Raw genomic sequence first — 18,379 nt, forward strand, 5'->3', positions numbered from 1 at the left:
ATCTTAATCACTCCACAAATGGCACATGGAAGCATTTTTTTAAAGGGAGGGGTAGTTTACAATCTCTTTTTGTGAATATCTCTGCAGTGGCCCTATTTCAGTTAATTTCATTACATAAATTTTCTTGAGACTAAATTCTTCTAAGCACAGTTGATACATTAGCTTCGCAGCATGGATCTCAGGCAAACCTACATTGATTAGTCAAAGTGTGTTATTTCTGTGTTCTTGGTAATTCTATCCATGTAGGTTTTAACTTGGTTATAACAATAAATTATCTCAGACAAATTTCAATTTTAAATCTTATTTTCATAGTCATAGTTCATATCTTTTTTCCCACATAAAATGTTACCATTCCTATTTTAAAAAGAACTTGAGAAATCAAATAACAGCCTCAAATGAGGTACAACATGACTTTTAAATGTACCAAGAGTTCAGTTAAAATAGAGAAAGCTGTTTTCAGATAGCAGCAAACTGATTTTATTAGCTTTGAAAAAGAAAATAATAGAGAATCTAACCATTTTTTCGGCCCACAGTAAATGTGAACTACCAGTATATGGAGGATACAGGGCTGTATTTTAAGCTATTAAGAGGAATGACAGGAATTAATTATTAGTAAAATAGAAATCTGAAAAATAAAGTGATTTTATTACTTATGAAATACTAAAAATCCTCAGAATCCAATATCTGTATCTATACCTATATCCATATCTATATTTGTATCTGACTTCCAAGATCCAAATAGGAATGATGTTTGGCTAATCTGTCACTTGATAAGCACAGACTGATAGAACTCCAGGCCTCTTATGCTTAGTACACAAAATGAGTGGGTGATATTTTAGTCTAGAAAGAATGGATCATCTCTAAAGGTGTCATTATGTCATTATGTAATATTCCATTCTCAAAAACCAAGCACTACTCAGAATATAGAAAGTAAAATCCAAAACATTATTTTGGCCTTCAAAGTCTTCTAAAATAGGGACATATGCAGTCTTTCCAGCATCTTCTCCCATTGGCTTCCTCTATGAACACAGTGTACTCTGGCAAGACATGACCAACATTTTTGAGCTGCTGAAATCTTCCTAAGTCCCTAAATTCATACATTTATCTAATTAAAAAAGGGAATGTAGATATCCAAAGAGAACAACATAAAAGTCATTTTTAAAGGAGGTTATTTATCTGAGCTTGCTCCGCGTTAAGTGACATGTTTCTGATACCAACTTCTTACATGGGGCAAACTGAATACTTGTTTTTTAGCAGAAGCTTAAGTTAGAATGCATATAGCACCACGGGACTTCCTCTGAGAAGGAAAAACTGTAGATGGAACTTGTTCCATCCTACCTATGCAACAGTCATTTACCAGTTGGATGAGTACTGGGCAAAGAGGTGGAGACAGAAAAATAGGGAAGACAATGCAGACATCATGGAGTTTATGGTTTATTAGAAGAGACAGATATGAAGGAAAATGGGAGTCCTGTGGAGCTCGGGCACTGTCTCTGGTTTAAGTGGTGGCACTGATGAGGGGGGAGGTCTCCACCGAGGACTTTTGGGAAGAGATGGCACTTGAACTGAAACTTTGCATAGGAGACAGAAAAGAATGCACCTGGGAATTGAAGAAACTGGAAAGGAAAAAACAGTAGAGGTAGAGAACAGAAAGAACAAAGGTAGGGTGGCAGGAAATGATGTGTGTTCAAGAGTTACAAGCTGTCTTCCATTGCTAATGGATAAAAAGCAAGGGATATAGTGATGGGGGAGGGAAGCGGAGAGGGGAAGCGACAGGCTGTGGGAAATCCAATGTGACGTGATAGGATTCACAGGTTTTTTTCCTTTAGGTCGGAGTGTCTCATACTTGAATAAGATAAAGACTCCTTTTAAGGGAAAATTAGTTTTTGCAGAACCCCAGTTATGATTTATATTATTTTTACTTATAATGTTAGGTTAATATGTACAAAAACCTAGGTCAAAACTTCTTATGCTTTATACCTCTTAATATGACTGTTGTGGATTGAATTGTGTACCCCAAAAAGATATGTTGAAGTTCTAATCTTTGGTACCTGTGAATATGACCCTATTTGTAGATGTAACCAAATAAAGATGAAGTCACACTGGATTGGGGTTGACCTTGATGCTACAACAGGTGTCCTTATAAAAAGAGGAACATTTAAGTACAGAGACACAAAGACAGACAGAGAGACTGCCATGTGACAATGAAGGCAGATACAGTTACAAGCCAAAGAACACCAAGGGCTGGTGGCAGGCAGCAGAGCCCAGAAGAGAAGCATGGAATGCATTTTCCCTCAGACCCACCAGAAGAAACCCATCTTGCCAATACCTTGATTTTGGAGTACTAGACCCCAGAATTGTGAAAGAATGCCTTCTGTGTTTTAAGCCACCATTTTTTGGTCTTTTGTTATGACAGCCCCAGGAAACTAATGCAATGACAGAAAGTGACAACAAGTTATTAAAATATGTGCAAAACTACTGAATTCAAACTCTCATCACTGACACATATGTTATGTCAAAAATGATATGGCTATTCATGTGATTTGATCTAATTGGCAAAATTTTTCATCTATTCTAACCCCAATGCTTTTTTGTAGAAGTATGTTGTTAAAAAAGTAATACAATCCTTACAGATTTTATGACTGTTTTAGGGTAATCTAAACCTTAATTCAAATTCTTCTTCTACTAGGCTTAAGAATCTCATTTAAGTGGTGTTACCTGATACCGTATAAAAGTTTTTGTCTACTTCAAGTTCAGATTAACTTTGGGGGATTATTGTATTCTACATTAAGTGGTTATTTAATCAAATTATCTCTGGAATTGGGTTCATAAAGGTAATTAATTTGTTAATACTGAACCACTGAAATTTGGTATGTACAATATGGAGTGTGTATTGACAATGCATTTGAAGTGATAGGTTTGGGCCAAACATTATGGTACAAGTTCTTTTGACTTCTGCATAGCTCTGTCTGTGTAGTATGATCACTTAACTCTCATAAATCTTACTAACCAGAGGACTTCAAAAACTTGCTTATATGGCCTGCTTTAGTATCATGAGTTCTCACTGTAAATCCAAATGCATTCGTAGGCACTGGAGTCAGATAGGTGGCAGTATTCTTTTATTAAGTGATTACATCATTCATTTGGAAGATCATCATACTGTGTCAGGTTTTCACCAAGACTCAGGAATTTGTGAGATTTCCCAGGAGAACTCCTGGCTGTCTGAGAATGTTTCTTGCCATGGATACTGGTTTGAGAATTGCCGAAGGGTACCAGAAAAGGTAAGGTGGCCAAATTTAGTTTTAGGTAAATGCATCTGGCAGTGGAAGGGAAGAGAAACCAGAGGGGGCAGGACCAGAGGCTTAGACATAATTAGGACTTTGGTGCTAAGAAAGAAAGGGAAATAAAAAGGGGCCAGGAAAGCCTGTGTAGAAGGGCAGGTGGCAGAGATGGAGAGGGGGACACAGCTGAGAAATAAATACATCTCAGTGTGAGGATGGAGAGCAGAGAAACGTTTGTTTCTTTATGGTTCTAGCAATAAGTCTTATTAGAGGCAGTCTTAGTAATACAAATATCTGAAGGCTCAATCACATTTGGAATAAGGGAAAGAGCCCAAGACTTCAAATTAAAAGACCTGGGTTTGAGTTCCAGATACAATTTTTATGATAAGTTATTTAATCTCTTGTATCTCAGTTTTTTTATCTGTGTAATGGTGATAATAATCTTTGCTCAGATCATCTATCTATACAGACCTATCATGCCCCATCAGATACTTTCTATAAACATAGCTGATAAAATGGGAAATAGATAGAATAATTTCATTATTGTTTAGAGTTCTAGGGTTACTTACTTAAATCCTGATTCAAACAAACCAACTATAACCAAAACATTTATGAACCAGCTGGGCAAGCTGAACATATCCTAAATATATAGTGATAATATTAAGGAATTGTTTCAGTTATCCACTCATTGGAATAAACTGAGCCAAAACATGGTGGCTTAAAACAATAGTCCTTTTATTATTCCATGTTCTATGGATGAGAGATTTAGAAAGGGTTCAGCTGGGCCATTCTTCTGCTCCACAATGTCACCTGGGGTCACTCAGTGATATTCAGTTGGTGACTAAGCTTGGGTGGAGAACCCAGGAAGGCTTTACTCCCATGTCTAGTAACTTAGTGGGGACAGTTGGAAGTCTGAGTTCATCAAGATGCTAGACGGGTCTTTATCTTTCTCTCCTTCTCTCTATATAGATAAATATAGATATATAATATAATTTAAAGATATGTATCTATATCTGTATGTACATATATATGTATATATAATATGTATAAAAATTTTATATTTTACTGGAACTATGATTATAGCTATAGATATAATCTATAACTCTCTCTCATATATATATATGTATATATATATTATATAGTTTCTGTATTTAACTTCTCCGTATAGTCCATTTCCCTAGAGTCCCCCATATTGTCCCATATTGCAGGGTTGTAAGATGTCTGCTGTGGAAACTCAGTGCTCCCAGGAAAGAAGTGGAAACATCCAGTTGACTTAAAGTTTAGGGCTGGATCTAGTACAGCATCTCTTCTGCCATATTCTTCTGCTAAAGCACTCACAGGCCAGCCAAGCCTCAAGAAAGCGGACGGATAGTGTCCACCTTTTGACAGGGAGTGGCAGGCATGTGGGAGGGAAAGAATCAACTGTGCTCATCTAAGAGACAAGCTATCACAGGAATTATTAACAATTCTTTTAGTTATTTCAATTATTATTACTATTATTTGATGATACTGCGGTTATGTTTTTAAAACATAGCTCTTACCTTTCAGGGGTACAGAGTGAAATATTTATGGATAAAATGTCATAGTATTTGGGGTTTGCTTCAATATACAGCAGTCCCTCCTTATCCATGGACGATACAGTCCAGGACCCCCGTGGAGGCCTGATACCTCTGGATAGTACTGAACCCTATGTGTACTATACTATGTTTTTCCTATACATACATACCTATGATAAAGTTTAGTTTATAAATTAGGCACAGTAAATGATTAACAGCTAATAACAACTGAAAATAAAATAGGACAACTATAACAATATGCCATGATAAAAGTTATGTGGACATGGTCTCTCTCTCAGACATCTTATTGACTCAACCTTCTCCTTGGGATGATGGGAGATGATAAAATGCCTACGTGAGGTGACTTAGGCTTTATGACAGCTTTAGGCAACTACTGATCTCTTGACAATTGTCAGAAAGAGGATCAATTCTGCTTCCAGACTGCAGCTGACTGTGGGGTAACTGAAACCCCCAGAAAGTGAAGCCACAGGTATATGGGGAACACAGCAATTCAGAGTGGGGATGGAACGGGGAAAGTCTGGTTGTATGCCACGTCCGCTGTATGCTGACCTTTGTTGAAACTGGGTGATGAATATATATTATTTCCTCTATTTTTATAGTATATTTAAGATTGTCCACAATAAAAAGCAAAAAAGAAAAAATCTGTAAAACTTCACCCAGAAAGATCTAGGCCATTTGAAGGGGTAATTTCCTGGTGGAGAAAAGATCTGGGTCTACACACATCACAGGGGTTCACTCCTATCAGAATTCAGTTTGTTCTTTATCAGGCAACTTCAGACTGTTTTCTACAACAGAATGTTTCCTTTGCTCCCTGCACATTTAATTCATCTTATGTTGACCTCCATTCAGCCACACAGACATCACACAACTCTGCCCAGCCTTGAAGGGTTTGCCTTCGAATTTCTGTCAAATCGGTAGCTGGGACAAATCCTTACAGAGAATATAGACATGCTAAAGGTGAGGGTGCTTATCCTCCGAGTATATTTACATTACTCATCAAGTTAGATTAAAATACTGCCACTTTTCAAAGACTCATTAGATGAGACCTCTTATTAAAAACTTTGTTGGCATATCATCCTCAAACTTCAAGGTTTCATTCTGGATTGATACATTTTTGCATTTCCTCCCCCTCCCCCCATAAACTATCACTAAATGCAATGCTTAGGCTGTTTAATGTCATTTTGGGAAGTGTTGCTTTCTATATTCCTTTTATAATTCATTTCCAGAAAACAATTAATCTGCCTTGAAGAATCAAAAGGTTTCACCTATTTTTCGTTTCATAAAGTGATAAGAATTATTTCATTAATTATAGTCCCTTTTGCCTTCTTGCAGAACGCTGAGTTTATAATTTCAGTGCAATTATTTCTATTTCCCCTTACTGTGTTCTACTCGCTCTATTTCCATTTTCATGGCCTAAATGCATATCTTTTATAATGTTTCCTCATACTCCTTTGGAAATAGGATAAATATATAAATCATGTGTCACAAGCAAGTTAAAATTCATGTTGAAAGTACTTGGAGCCATTCTGTTGGAAATGAAATATTAGATAGGTAAATATTTGTTTTAAAAATTTGAGTAGGATTCTAAGGGGCCAGTGACTAAAAAAACAAAAAAACAAAACCCAGTTGCTAACCAGTCTATTAGGTTTCCTTAAGAGAGCCAACTTGTCCCACACATTTGAGAAATAACATACTTTAGCAAGACAAAACATGATTAATTGAACTATTATAAGGATTTTCTTTGAAGAGGGAAAGAAAAGAGGGGACAACAACCTCACCATATAAAAAAGGGGAACTCCACGGTCTCCAGAAAGACACTTCTATTTTCATTCAAACCACCAATTAAATGTACAGTTTAATACAGACCAAAATACGGTTTTCTTTGGCAAATACAGTTTTTCTTCTTGCTAGCACATTGCTATTTGTTTAACTTTTCACAGCTAAGTGTTATATAAAACCACATTCTTTATACAAAACAGCTCTATTTATTCAATGAAGATCTGCTGTGAAAATTTTGTGCGAACACCAGGATTAATAATTACTCTTCTCTTTTGAAAAGTGCAATAGGGAACGATTAAGCCTTCCAAAAGATTATACAGTACTTTTGGCAGCTAATTCAATGCCATGCTGAGGTGTTTTTAGAGACTGTTCGTCTGTTATTTATCCTTTACTCGGGACTTGCAGTTAACTAATAGGCTAGCTGTATTTTTATCTATCGGGAAGAGTCGTCTGTAACAAAGTCTATCAGATAGATTATATAGCATCAGGAAAGATCTAAACTCCCCTGGCTTTTTTCAGCAAATGATTTGAGAAATACAGCAAACCCTGAATAATTTTCACTGAAAGAGGCACCTCCATTGGTGATTACCTCGATATGGAAATTAAAAGATGAAACGCATTCACACAGTTAAAAAAACCTGACACATAAGAAGATTTTAAAAATAAATAATACATTAAAATAGGTAGAGAATCATTGTAGCATTCTGTATTCAAAGAATCTTCTAAGGCTTAAGTCGACATTTAACCATGTGTGCGCGTGCATGCATGTGTGTGCTTCTGTGAGTATTGGATCGAGTTGGGATGATTGTCGGATTTTGCAAAAATCAGAGTCACCTAGGTTCAGCTGAGTCAGGTTGTGTTTTGTATGTGCTGTGCAGTATAGGCTAATATGAAAAATAGCTGCTTCTTAAAATATGTTACTCAGAATATGAGAGACATAGGTTAGATAATATGTTAAACACTTACAATATGCATAAATTACTTCAAGTATAGTCATATTAAGAATTACAGGCAAACCGTAATTACTGTAAACTGTAAACTCTTAGCTTCCATGCCAGTGACCAGCTGGACAGTGGCCCTGCTTTCTGGCCTCCCCGCCCTGTGCCAGACACCCCTGAGGAACTTGCAGCGTCGTCTTGTTGCTGATACCAGTTGCCCTCTGGCCTAATGTTTACCTCTTTGCTTCTTCCAAGTTTCCTCTCATGGAAACTGTACACATGCATTCTTCTCTCCATTTCCTTTATCTTTAGCACACTAGTTGGTAAGAAAGCCTTTCAAAAATGTTTTTCAAAAGCACAGATAAGTGAGGAATGGGCTTAGAGACGGGAGAGGGAAATGGAGGCTTGGCTAGGACACTTTGGGGTTGGTGAGCCAGGTGCCGCTAGGAAGAGGGGCCTGACATACAGCAAGTCTGGGAGAAAGTTTCCAAGGGGACTGGAACTTGAGATTTCTTCCTGCAGAGGCAGTGACTCAAGTTCTGGAAAGTGTATTTATTTGCCAAGAGATTGTAAACAGAGAGGAACACACTGGGAATTGCTAAAATGTGGGCTTGAGAAAAAAATACATAGCCAGTATTCCTGGGGCTTAGCATAGCACCTGGAATGTACCTAGTAAGTACAATGGGCATGTTTGTAACTTAAAGCAAAAGAGACAATGGAGATGGAAAGACAGAAGATTCCTGAGGGAAAGGATTATGGTAGAGACAGCTGGTGTGCCCCCATATGTGGTGTTCTCCCCGCCCTGGAGTAGAGCTGTTAGAAGGTGTCTGCCCAGCCTAGAAACAATGCCCCGCCCCATTTGTATGTGTGGCCTGATGGCTGCTGAAAGCTTTCAAGAAGTGAGTAAATCTTGCCCTTCTTCCTTTTTCCTTCTACTTGATAATCCAGGTGCCTTCAAAGCCTCAGGCACTTAAGTCCTATGGGGCAGTGGAGCCTCCAAATGCAGGAAACCTGGGTCACCAAATTACCAAGAGGAGGAAAATCATCCTTTGTACAGGAATACCAGCTTCTGCTACTGCTTGACAATGAAACAGAATACTGGGAGAAGCCACAGTATTATGGGGGTTAGAAGTTCCAGCAGCTATCATTACCCTAATACATGGACTTTCTCCTTGAAATATGGTACATATGATGACACTGCAATTCCCGAGAGAGCGCCTGCTCAGCTCCTCAATCCTTTGTCTTGGAGAATGAGGATGGTTAAAACCAAGTGTCCTTTATGTTAGTTACCAGGCCCAGTACTGAATTATGGCATTCAATTCTCTCAACAGCTCTTTGAGGTAAGCATTATTATCTCCATTTTTATAGACAAGGAAATTGACTCAGAGAGGTTAAATAATTTGCCTGAGGTCTCAGAGCCAACTATGGTATTATCAAACATAATATTCCTGAAGCTTAGTGAATATATATTATTTACTGAAGGCTTGGTGTGCATTATCTCATTTGAATATTACAATTTTACAATGCTTGCTGTGGGTTGAATTGTGGCCTCCCAAAAGATATACTCAAGGTCTTACCTCCAGCGTCAGTGAATGTGGCTTTATTTGGAAATACGATTTTTATAGATATAATCAATTTAAAATGAAGTCCTACAGGACTGAGGTAGGTCCTAATCCAATGTGGCTGGTTATCCTCATAAGAAGAGGGGAAGAGAAAGACACATAGGAGGCACACCACGTGACAACGGAGGTAGAAATCAGAGTGATGCATCTATCAACCAAGGAATGCCAGGACTGCCAGCAACACAGAAGCTAAGACAAAGACAGGGAACAGATTTTCCCCCAGAGCCTTCAGAGAGAGAACTTGCCCCTGCTGACACCTTGATTTCAGAATTTTAGTCTCCAGAACTGTGAAAGAATAAACATCTGTTATTTTAAGCAACCCAATTTATGGTAATTTGAATGGCAGCCCAGATAACTAAAATGGTGTTATTGTTTATTTCACTCACAGATGTCAAAACCAAGATTAGCTAACTTTCTAGGACTGTTTGGTGTCACAGGGCCTGTGTTTTTCTCTTCAGCAGCATACAAGTATTCAGTTCACTTCTTCATGGGGATAAAGCCTATATTTTCTTACTATACATGCTGTTTCCAGAAGACATTTTTTAAGGGTTTGTGTGAATATTTCCATAGTTACCAAATGCTTTTCATAAAATTCTAATCACCTAGGCAAAATAGGGAATAAAGAGAATATGCAGGACCACTTCTTGCCAAGAACCTACATGGCCCTTGTTCGGATGGGCACACATGTGTAAGATACAGCAAGAACACAACAAAAACGTCAGATGGTGATGATGGGTACCAAAAATAAAAATGAATATCATTTCCACTAGTTGAAAACCCATAATCTGTCAAATATGGCTGAATAGGCCAGGCTGGGGACCAAAATGGCCCTGCTTTATATCCCAACTGTGCCATGGTCATTTAAAAATAATCTTCCTGAATACCAAATTCCTTAGCAGCAAAATTAGGACAGCAGTATCTACCCAATAGGGAACTGCACAGTAAGACGTGTGTATGAAGTTCCACAGATAATCCTTGTCTCACCGTAGGCAACCAATAATTTAGTGTTACTATAAATTTGGCATATTTACCTTGAACAAGTCAAAATTAAATTATAAATAACATTCAGTGTCAATTATAAATATTGACTAAAACCCAGTTCTCTGAGTGAACCCTGGAGCAAGTCAATTTATTCAAAGATAGAGACAGCAGAGATAAATGGGTAGAATTCTTGGTTGTGCTGGTAATATAACAATTTTTTCTTTGTTTATGAACATCTCAGCTATGCTGTGTTGGGCTGTGGGCTCTGTGTAAAATGATGAGTTAGGGACTCAATTCTTTTTTAAAAGCCTTCATAGACTTTGAAAAGAACCAGTTTAAGCAAACGGTAGCATATTTCCTCATAAAAGCATTTGTCCTGGACCTAGGGAACATTGACTTGGTCTGGTTGAAATTCTTATAAAGAATTGAATATCTGATGGGAGGGGTGGTTGGGGAAAATTACTTTTCAGCATCTTTGGAGAGTGCATTGATTTCTCTATTTTGCTGCAAGTAATGAAATGTATTTCTTCAAAATGAATTCAGTATTTATGGAGTCCCTATCAGTTAAAATTTGAATATACTTTCCAAAGATCCTGTAGAATTATATACACAACAAAACCAGTATAGATGATCTCTGAGATTCTGCAATTCTATTTTTTCCTTATCTAACACAGTTCTTTACTCAGTTACACTAAATGAGTGAGATTTTACTGTGTTTGCATCATCTACAGGTCAAAGATGAATGTAATTAAAAAAAAAGAAATCAGAAACACTCTTCATGAAAATTCTGGGATAATGAAGAAATATAAATATGTGTGTATGCATGTGAACAAGCACATAATTATCAACCACAGTGCTTTATCCTGGATGTACCAATGGGCTTTGTGAGCTCCTGAAATATCCTAAAAGAATATAAGATGTGTGGTGCTATTTACGTCTCAGGGAATATGTGTTCATGTCCTTTATTGGATTCTCAGTCATCTGTGATCTACAGGTAAATAATTAAAAACCTTGACTTAGGCCAGGAACTTCTATGGGTCTCTGAATCCCTTAGGGCCACAAACACATTGATAATAATCAAGTGAGAGAGAGACAGAGAGAAAGAGACAAAAGAGTAAGAAAAAGAAATGTTTAAAGAGTAGATGAAGCATAAGGCAATGGGATGACACCAGCAGGAAATAGGAAAGTCTCCAAGTCACAGTGAAATTAAGAGGTTGCATCTTGACTGAAGCACAGGTAAATTGTTTCCCCATTATTGATAAAAATTTTCTGAGTATTTACAAGATGAATGGTCTCCTAATTCTCAGCCCTATGCTTTGCTTATAAATAACTTGGCTTCAGGGACAATTTCCAATTCCTGTTAAATTTCCAAATGAGAAACATCTTCTGGTCTAGGATTGAGTACATTCAATTACTAAGTAGCCTTAGGAAGTGTGACATGCCCACCAAATTCTAGTTGACGAGTTTTACCTGGTTGGGCCATAGCTCATGATTAAGAGTCAGTTAAGAGTTTGTAAAACCTGGCTCTCATCTCAGGAACCCACTCAAGTCATTTACTTTAATAATAAACTCTTGGAAGGCTATTATTTGCCTCCTGGACTTGTGGACTTAAAGGTAATTAGGGACCCAGAAGATCAATGATAGAAAACATCAGAATGTCTACAGGCCAACTTAATACAACCATAAGAAGTAAGAAAAGATGCCTTCTACAGAATCAGGTGTTAAATTATCTGTTTTCTCTTTTTTCACCCTCACTTTCTTTCTTTCTTTTCCCCTCCTTCCTTCCTTATTATTTGTTGTTTTAAGTTTGAAAGGTCCTATGCAAAACGTTCTGCTAGGATTCAGAACAAGTCCCCAAATACAGTATGGGCAATTCAATTACTAAAAATATGAACATCTTCTTCATGTTAATAAAATAACAACAAACAACAAAAGTAAAAAAAAAATCTGTATTAGAAAAATTACTGAATAAGCATGCACACTAAGGGAAAATTTGAAAATAATGTTAGATTTTAATTTCAATATATTATCTGTTCTTCTAAGAGAGAAAACAAACCAAATATTCTACTGAAAGCCTTGATGAATCTTGGAATTAAATCTGAGGCTGATTCAATTATAGTCAAGAAAGATTTATACATAAATGATGGCTAGAAGGGTCAACGAGGTAACTTCTGGACTCTTTGGTAACCAACTTATCAAAGTCTCAAAGTCATGTAGACGAGTGTTCAAGATAATCACTTTTTATCTTTAAAGTAGCTTTCAAAATAATCTAAAATACATAAAAATAAATAAATATGGGGAGAGATTTCTGTAAGACGTCAGTGAAGGAACTTACCCATTCCCACAGACACATCTAATCTACAGCTATATGTGGATCATTGCCCTCTGAAAAAGATCTGAAAACTAGATGAACTATTTCTCCACAACAAAGGGAAAAAAATGATTGAGTTGGGAAGGAGAGGCAGAGACGTGGTCTTGCCAAAAACCACCACCAGTGTGACAACAGACAGTAGGAAGGAATCTCACCAGTCCAGCTGCTTTCCCAGAGGAGCAGGGGTTGGTGTCCCACATCAGGAACCCCACCTCATGGGATCTACATTGGAGCGATGAACCCCAAAAATGTCTGGCCTGGAAAACTAAAGGGGCTGACATCCAACGGACCCAAACAAGGGACTCAAAGTGCTACAGGAAACTGAGATCCCCATTCTTAGAGCTCATGTGGTCTCACTCTCCCAGATTCCCAGTGCAGAAACAGCAGTTGGAAAAGTGCCTAGATTATATATGGATGAGATTTATTTCTTAATCTAAAAGCATCTGGCAGGGCGGTGGACAGGTGCAACTCTCCCTGAATATGGAGGCACTGGTGGATGCCATTTTTGAGTAGGCCACTTACCCAGCTGGCACTTACCCAGGGCAAGCCCTGATGGGTGCAGCACTCTCCCACTCCTTGCTAAGATAGGCAGGGTGAGCAGCCACAGAGGCATCCCACACCTTGCTGACGCTGGATGGCTGCAGCATTCTCCTGCTCTCTAGCTGAGTGAAATCAGTGACATCTGGGCAACTGTGACGCTCCCCCTCTTCCTGACTGGGCCTGTCCCTGGTTGTGAGCAGTTGCAGTGTTTTTCCACCTCCAAGCAGAAGCCAGGGTGCATGCACAGACCAGGCCCTCCTCTGTTGCCTCTGGGGGTGTATGGTCAAGAAATTTCCTGACGCCATTCTGAAGCCAGTAGCATGCCCTGTCCCCTATACTCTCCAGCTGCCTAGCTGAAGCCAGCAGGTACATGTAGTGTCCACAGGCATGCCCCCTGGTTGCCTGGACCTGATGGCCAAGGGGACTGGCAATCCTGAGCTCCACAGGAATTTAACAATTGCAAAGACAGTTCTTGGTGGGCTGCCTCCCTCCTCCCCCAGGGTACTGCACAGACAGCAGACTGTAACAGAACCCTACTTTACCTGTTAAAAAGGCCTTGCTATAGCTTAACAAGACTTCACAGAAAGGAGAAATACACACTCATGTGGAGCTCCTGTTTTTGCAGTGTCATCAAGGGGATACCTCCAGATTTCTTGGTTTGGAGACCAGCAGGGATAATGATGTGGTCCCAAAGGACTGCACATATTTGCACACTTTAAAAGCTGCTGCTTGAGGGTCTAGCTTATAATCAGCTTGAAACTTGGTACTAAATGAGATTCCTTCCCTTGGAACACTGACAGGTCCTGGCATGCCCTCAATAATGGGGACATGTTGAGACTAAATCAGGCAATATAGACTATCACAAAGATTCAAGAGACAACCAAGAGCTAGGGCAAGGTTGAACAAAAAATTTCATCATCTACACAGGTCACTCCTTCATGATACAGAGAGATAGCTACTTCACCTAATTCATAGATACAAACAGAGAATTGAGCAAAAGGAAAAAAACAGAGGTAGGTGTTATAAACAAAAGAACAAGAAAAATCCTCAGGAAAAATAAAACTTTAGTGATATGGAGATAAATAATTTACCATTTAAAGTCTTCAAAGTAATGGTCATAAATATGCTCATCAAGCTTGGCAGCATAATGCTAAATACAGTGGGAACTTCAAGTAAAAGATAGACAAATATAAGAAAGTACCAAACAAAAGTCACAGAGCTGAAGAGTACAATGACCAATCTGAAAAATTCACTAGAGGGGTTTAACAGCAGACTGGGTAAAGCTGAAGAATGGATCAGCAAGCTGGAAAACAAGGCAATGGAACTTTCTCAGACAGAGCAGCAAAAAGAAAAAATAATTTTTAAAAAATGAACATAACTTGAGGAACATATAGGACACCAAGCAAAATATTTGCATTACAGGAGTCCTGGAAGAAAAGAGAGAGAAAGGGGCAGAAAACTTATTTGAAGAAATAATGGCTTAAATTTCCCTAATTTAGGAAAGGAAACAGACATCCAGGCCCAGAAAGGCCAGAGTTCCAAATAAGATGAATGCAAAGAAATCCACACCAAGACACATTCTAATTAAAATATCAAATGTTAAGGATAGAGAATCTTAAAAGCAGCAAGAGAAAAACAAATTTTATATACAAGGGAAACCCCATCAGGATGTCAGCAGATTTCTCAGCACAAACTTTGCAGGCCAGAAGGGAATGGCATGACATATTCAAAGTGCTGAAAGTAAAAACTTCCAACCAATAATACTTTACCTGGCAAGATTATCATTCAGAATTAAAGGAGAGAGAAAGTTTACCAGACAAACAAAGACTAAGGGAATTCAGCACTACTAAACTGGCTTTACAAGAAATGTTGAAGTGACTTCTTTAAGCTGGGAAAAAAATGCACTAACTAATAAGAAGAAATATACAAAAGTAAAAAGTCTCACTGGAAAAGGTAAATACATAATAAAGGTAGTGGACCAATCACTTATAAAGCTACTTTGAAGGTTAAAAGACAAAAGTAGTAAAATTAATTAAAACTACAATAATTAATTAAGGGATACATAAAATAAAAAGGTGTAAACTGTGACATAAAAATATAAAACATGATGAGGAATAAAAATGTAGAGTTTTAGAATGTGTTCAAATTTAAGTTGCTACCAACTTAAAATAGGTTTTTATGTATATATAAGATGATAATATGTGTGGTTACCTCAAGTAACCACAAAGTGAAGACTTACAATAAATACACAAAAGAAAATGAGAAAGGGATCTAAACATAACACTAAAGGAAGTGATGAAATCAGAAGGGAAGTGAGAAGAGAGGAACTACAAAAACAACCAGAAAATAATTAACAAACTGCAATAAGTACACACTAATCAATAATTACTTTGAATGTAATTGGACTAAATACTCCAATCAAAAGACATAGAAGGCTGAATGGATGAAAAAAAAAACAGACACACCTCTATACCGCTTACCAGAGACTCTCCTCAGAAGGGACACAAACAGACTAATGGGATGAAAAAAGGTATACCATGCAAATGGAAATGAAAATAAAGTTGGTTTGGCTATACTCGCATCAGAAAAAACTGGCTTGAAACAAAAGCTATAATAAAAGATAAAAAGAAAACTATTATAAAGTAATAAGGGAGTCAATCGAGCAAGAAGGTAGGACATTTCTAAATATAGAAAGCACATTTTAGCAGACCTAAAGGGAGAAGTTGACAACAATAAATAATAGTAGGGGACTTTAACACCCTTCTTATATCAATGGATAAATCATCCAGAAAGAAAATCATTAAGGAAAAATAAGTCTCAAATGATACATTAGACCAGATGGACTTAATAGATATATACAGAACATCCCACCCCAAATCAGCAAAGTACACTTCTTCTCAAGTACACATGGAACAATCTCTAGAATAGATCTAATGTTAGGTCGCATGAATTTAGAATGAGTCAAATCATATCAACCATCTGACCACAATGGTATGAAACTAGAAATCAATTACAGGAAGAAAACTGGAAGCACAATGAACATGTTGAGATTAACTTACAGGTTATTGAACAACTACTGAAGCATGGAAGAAATCAAAGGAGAAATTTAAAAAATATCTAGAGACAAATAAAAACAGAAATGTGATATATCAAAATGTCCAGGTGCAGCAAAAGTGGTTCTAACAGGAAAGTTCATAGCAATACCAGCCTACCTCAGGAAACAAAAGAAATCTCAAATAAGCAATTTAACTTTACACCTGCAGGATTAGAAAAAGAGTAAATGAAGCCCAAAGTTGGCAGAAGGAAGAAAATAATAAAGAGTAAAGAGTAAATAAATGAAATAGTAAAAAGATAAGGGAAAAGATCAAAGAAATTAAGAGCTGACTCTTTGAAAAAAGAAAAGGAAAATTTGACAAACCTTTAGCTAGACTCACCAAGAAAAAGAGAGGGCTCAAATAATTGAAACTGGAAATGAAAGAGAAATTACAACTAATACCAAAATATTACAAAAAGATTATAGGAAAATGCACTGAACAATTATAGGCCAACAAATAGGACAACTTAGAACAAAATGTATAATTTCCTGGGAATGTACAGTCTTCCCAGACTGAATTGTCAAGATATAGAAAATCTGAATAGACTGGATTGCTAGTAAGGAGATTGAATCAATAATAAAAAATCTCCCAAGAAAATACTTGAACCAGAAGGCTTCACTGATGAATTCTACCAAACATTCAAAGAAGCACATACTAGCAGACCTAAATGGAGAAGTTGACAACAATACAATAAGAGTAGGGGGCTTTAACACCCCACTTATATCAATGTCTACCTTTTCAAACTGTTCCAAAAAAATTGAAGAAGTGGATGGCTTCTAAACTTTATGAGGTCAGCATTACTCTAGTACTAAAACCAGACAGGATTGCAACAAGAAAATTACAGGCTAATATCCTTGATCAATATAAACCCCCAAATCCTCAATAAATTATTAGCAAACCAAATTCAACAATATTTGAAAAGAACCTTACACCATAATCAAGTGGAATTTATTCCAGGCGTGCAAAAATGGTTCCATATTTGCAAATCAGTCAACATGATATACCACATTAACAAAATGAAAAATAAAAAATCACATGATCATCTCAATGGATGTAGAAAAGGCATTAACAAAATTCAATAACCATTTATGATAAAAAAACACCTCTCAACAAAGTGGGTACCACAACATAATAAAGACCATATATGTCAAACCCACAGCAAATACACTCAATGATGAAAAGCTGAAACCTTCTACAAGATCAGGAACAAGACAAGGATCCCTTCTCTCCCCACTTTTATTCAACTTGGTATTGGAAATCTTAGCCAGAACAGTTAGGGAATAAAAGTGATAAAAAGCATCTAAATAGGAAAAGAATTAAAACTGTCACTATTTGCAGATGACATGATACTCTACATAGAAAATCCTAGACTACACCCAAAATACTTTTAGAATGAATAAATGATTTCAGTAAAGTTGTTGGATATAAAACTAATGTACAAAAATCTGCTGGGTTTCTATACATTAGTAATGAACTATCAGAAAAAGAAATCAAGGAAACCCACTTACAATTACATCAAAAGATTAAAATACCCAGGAATAAATTTAACTAAGGAAATGCAAGACTATACACTGCAAAATATGAGATATTGCTGGAAGAAATTGAAGAAGACACAAATAAAAAATATATTCTGTGCTCATATATTGGAAGAATTAATTTTGTTTAAAGGTCCATACTACCCAAAGTAATCTTCATATTCAATGCAGTCCCCATCAAAATACCAAAGGCATTTTTAACAGATGTATCACAAGTAATTCTAAAATGTATACGGAACCACAAAAGACTCTGAATAGCCAAAACGATACTGAAAAAAAGAACAAAGTTGGAATTATTATGCTCCTTGATTCCCAGCTATACTATAAAGCCTATAGTAATAAAAAAAAGTATGGTACTGACATAAAAAAAGACATCTAGATCAATACAACAGGATAGAACCTATAAATAAACCCACATGTATCGGGTCAACTAATTTACAAAAAGGAGGCAAGCATATACATTGAGTTGAGGATAGTCTCTTCAATAGGTAGTACTAGGAAGTTACATGCAAAAGAATGAAACTAGACCACATTTTACACCATATAAAAACAACTCAAAATGGATTAAAGACTTGAATGTAAGATCTGAAACTATAAAACTTGCAGAAGAAAACAGGTGGTAAAGTCCTTGACATCAGTATTTGAAATGATTTTTTGGAT

At 36.9% G+C, this 18,379-nt stretch overlaps 1 protein-coding gene across 2 annotated transcripts in view; it reads right to left on the reverse strand.

Moving 5' to 3' along the window:
- Positions 1-18,379, reverse strand: part of KCNH7 (potassium voltage-gated channel subfamily H member 7) — a 434,910-nt gene that overhangs the window by 80,285 nt on the left and 336,246 nt on the right. The gene's annotated exons all lie outside the window — the stretch shown is intronic.

This window comes from Manis javanica, chromosome 7, assembly GCF_040802235.1.
Source record: "Manis javanica isolate MJ-LG chromosome 7, MJ_LKY, whole genome shotgun sequence".
Classification (NCBI taxonomy): domain Eukaryota; kingdom Metazoa; phylum Chordata; class Mammalia; order Pholidota; family Manidae; genus Manis; species Manis javanica.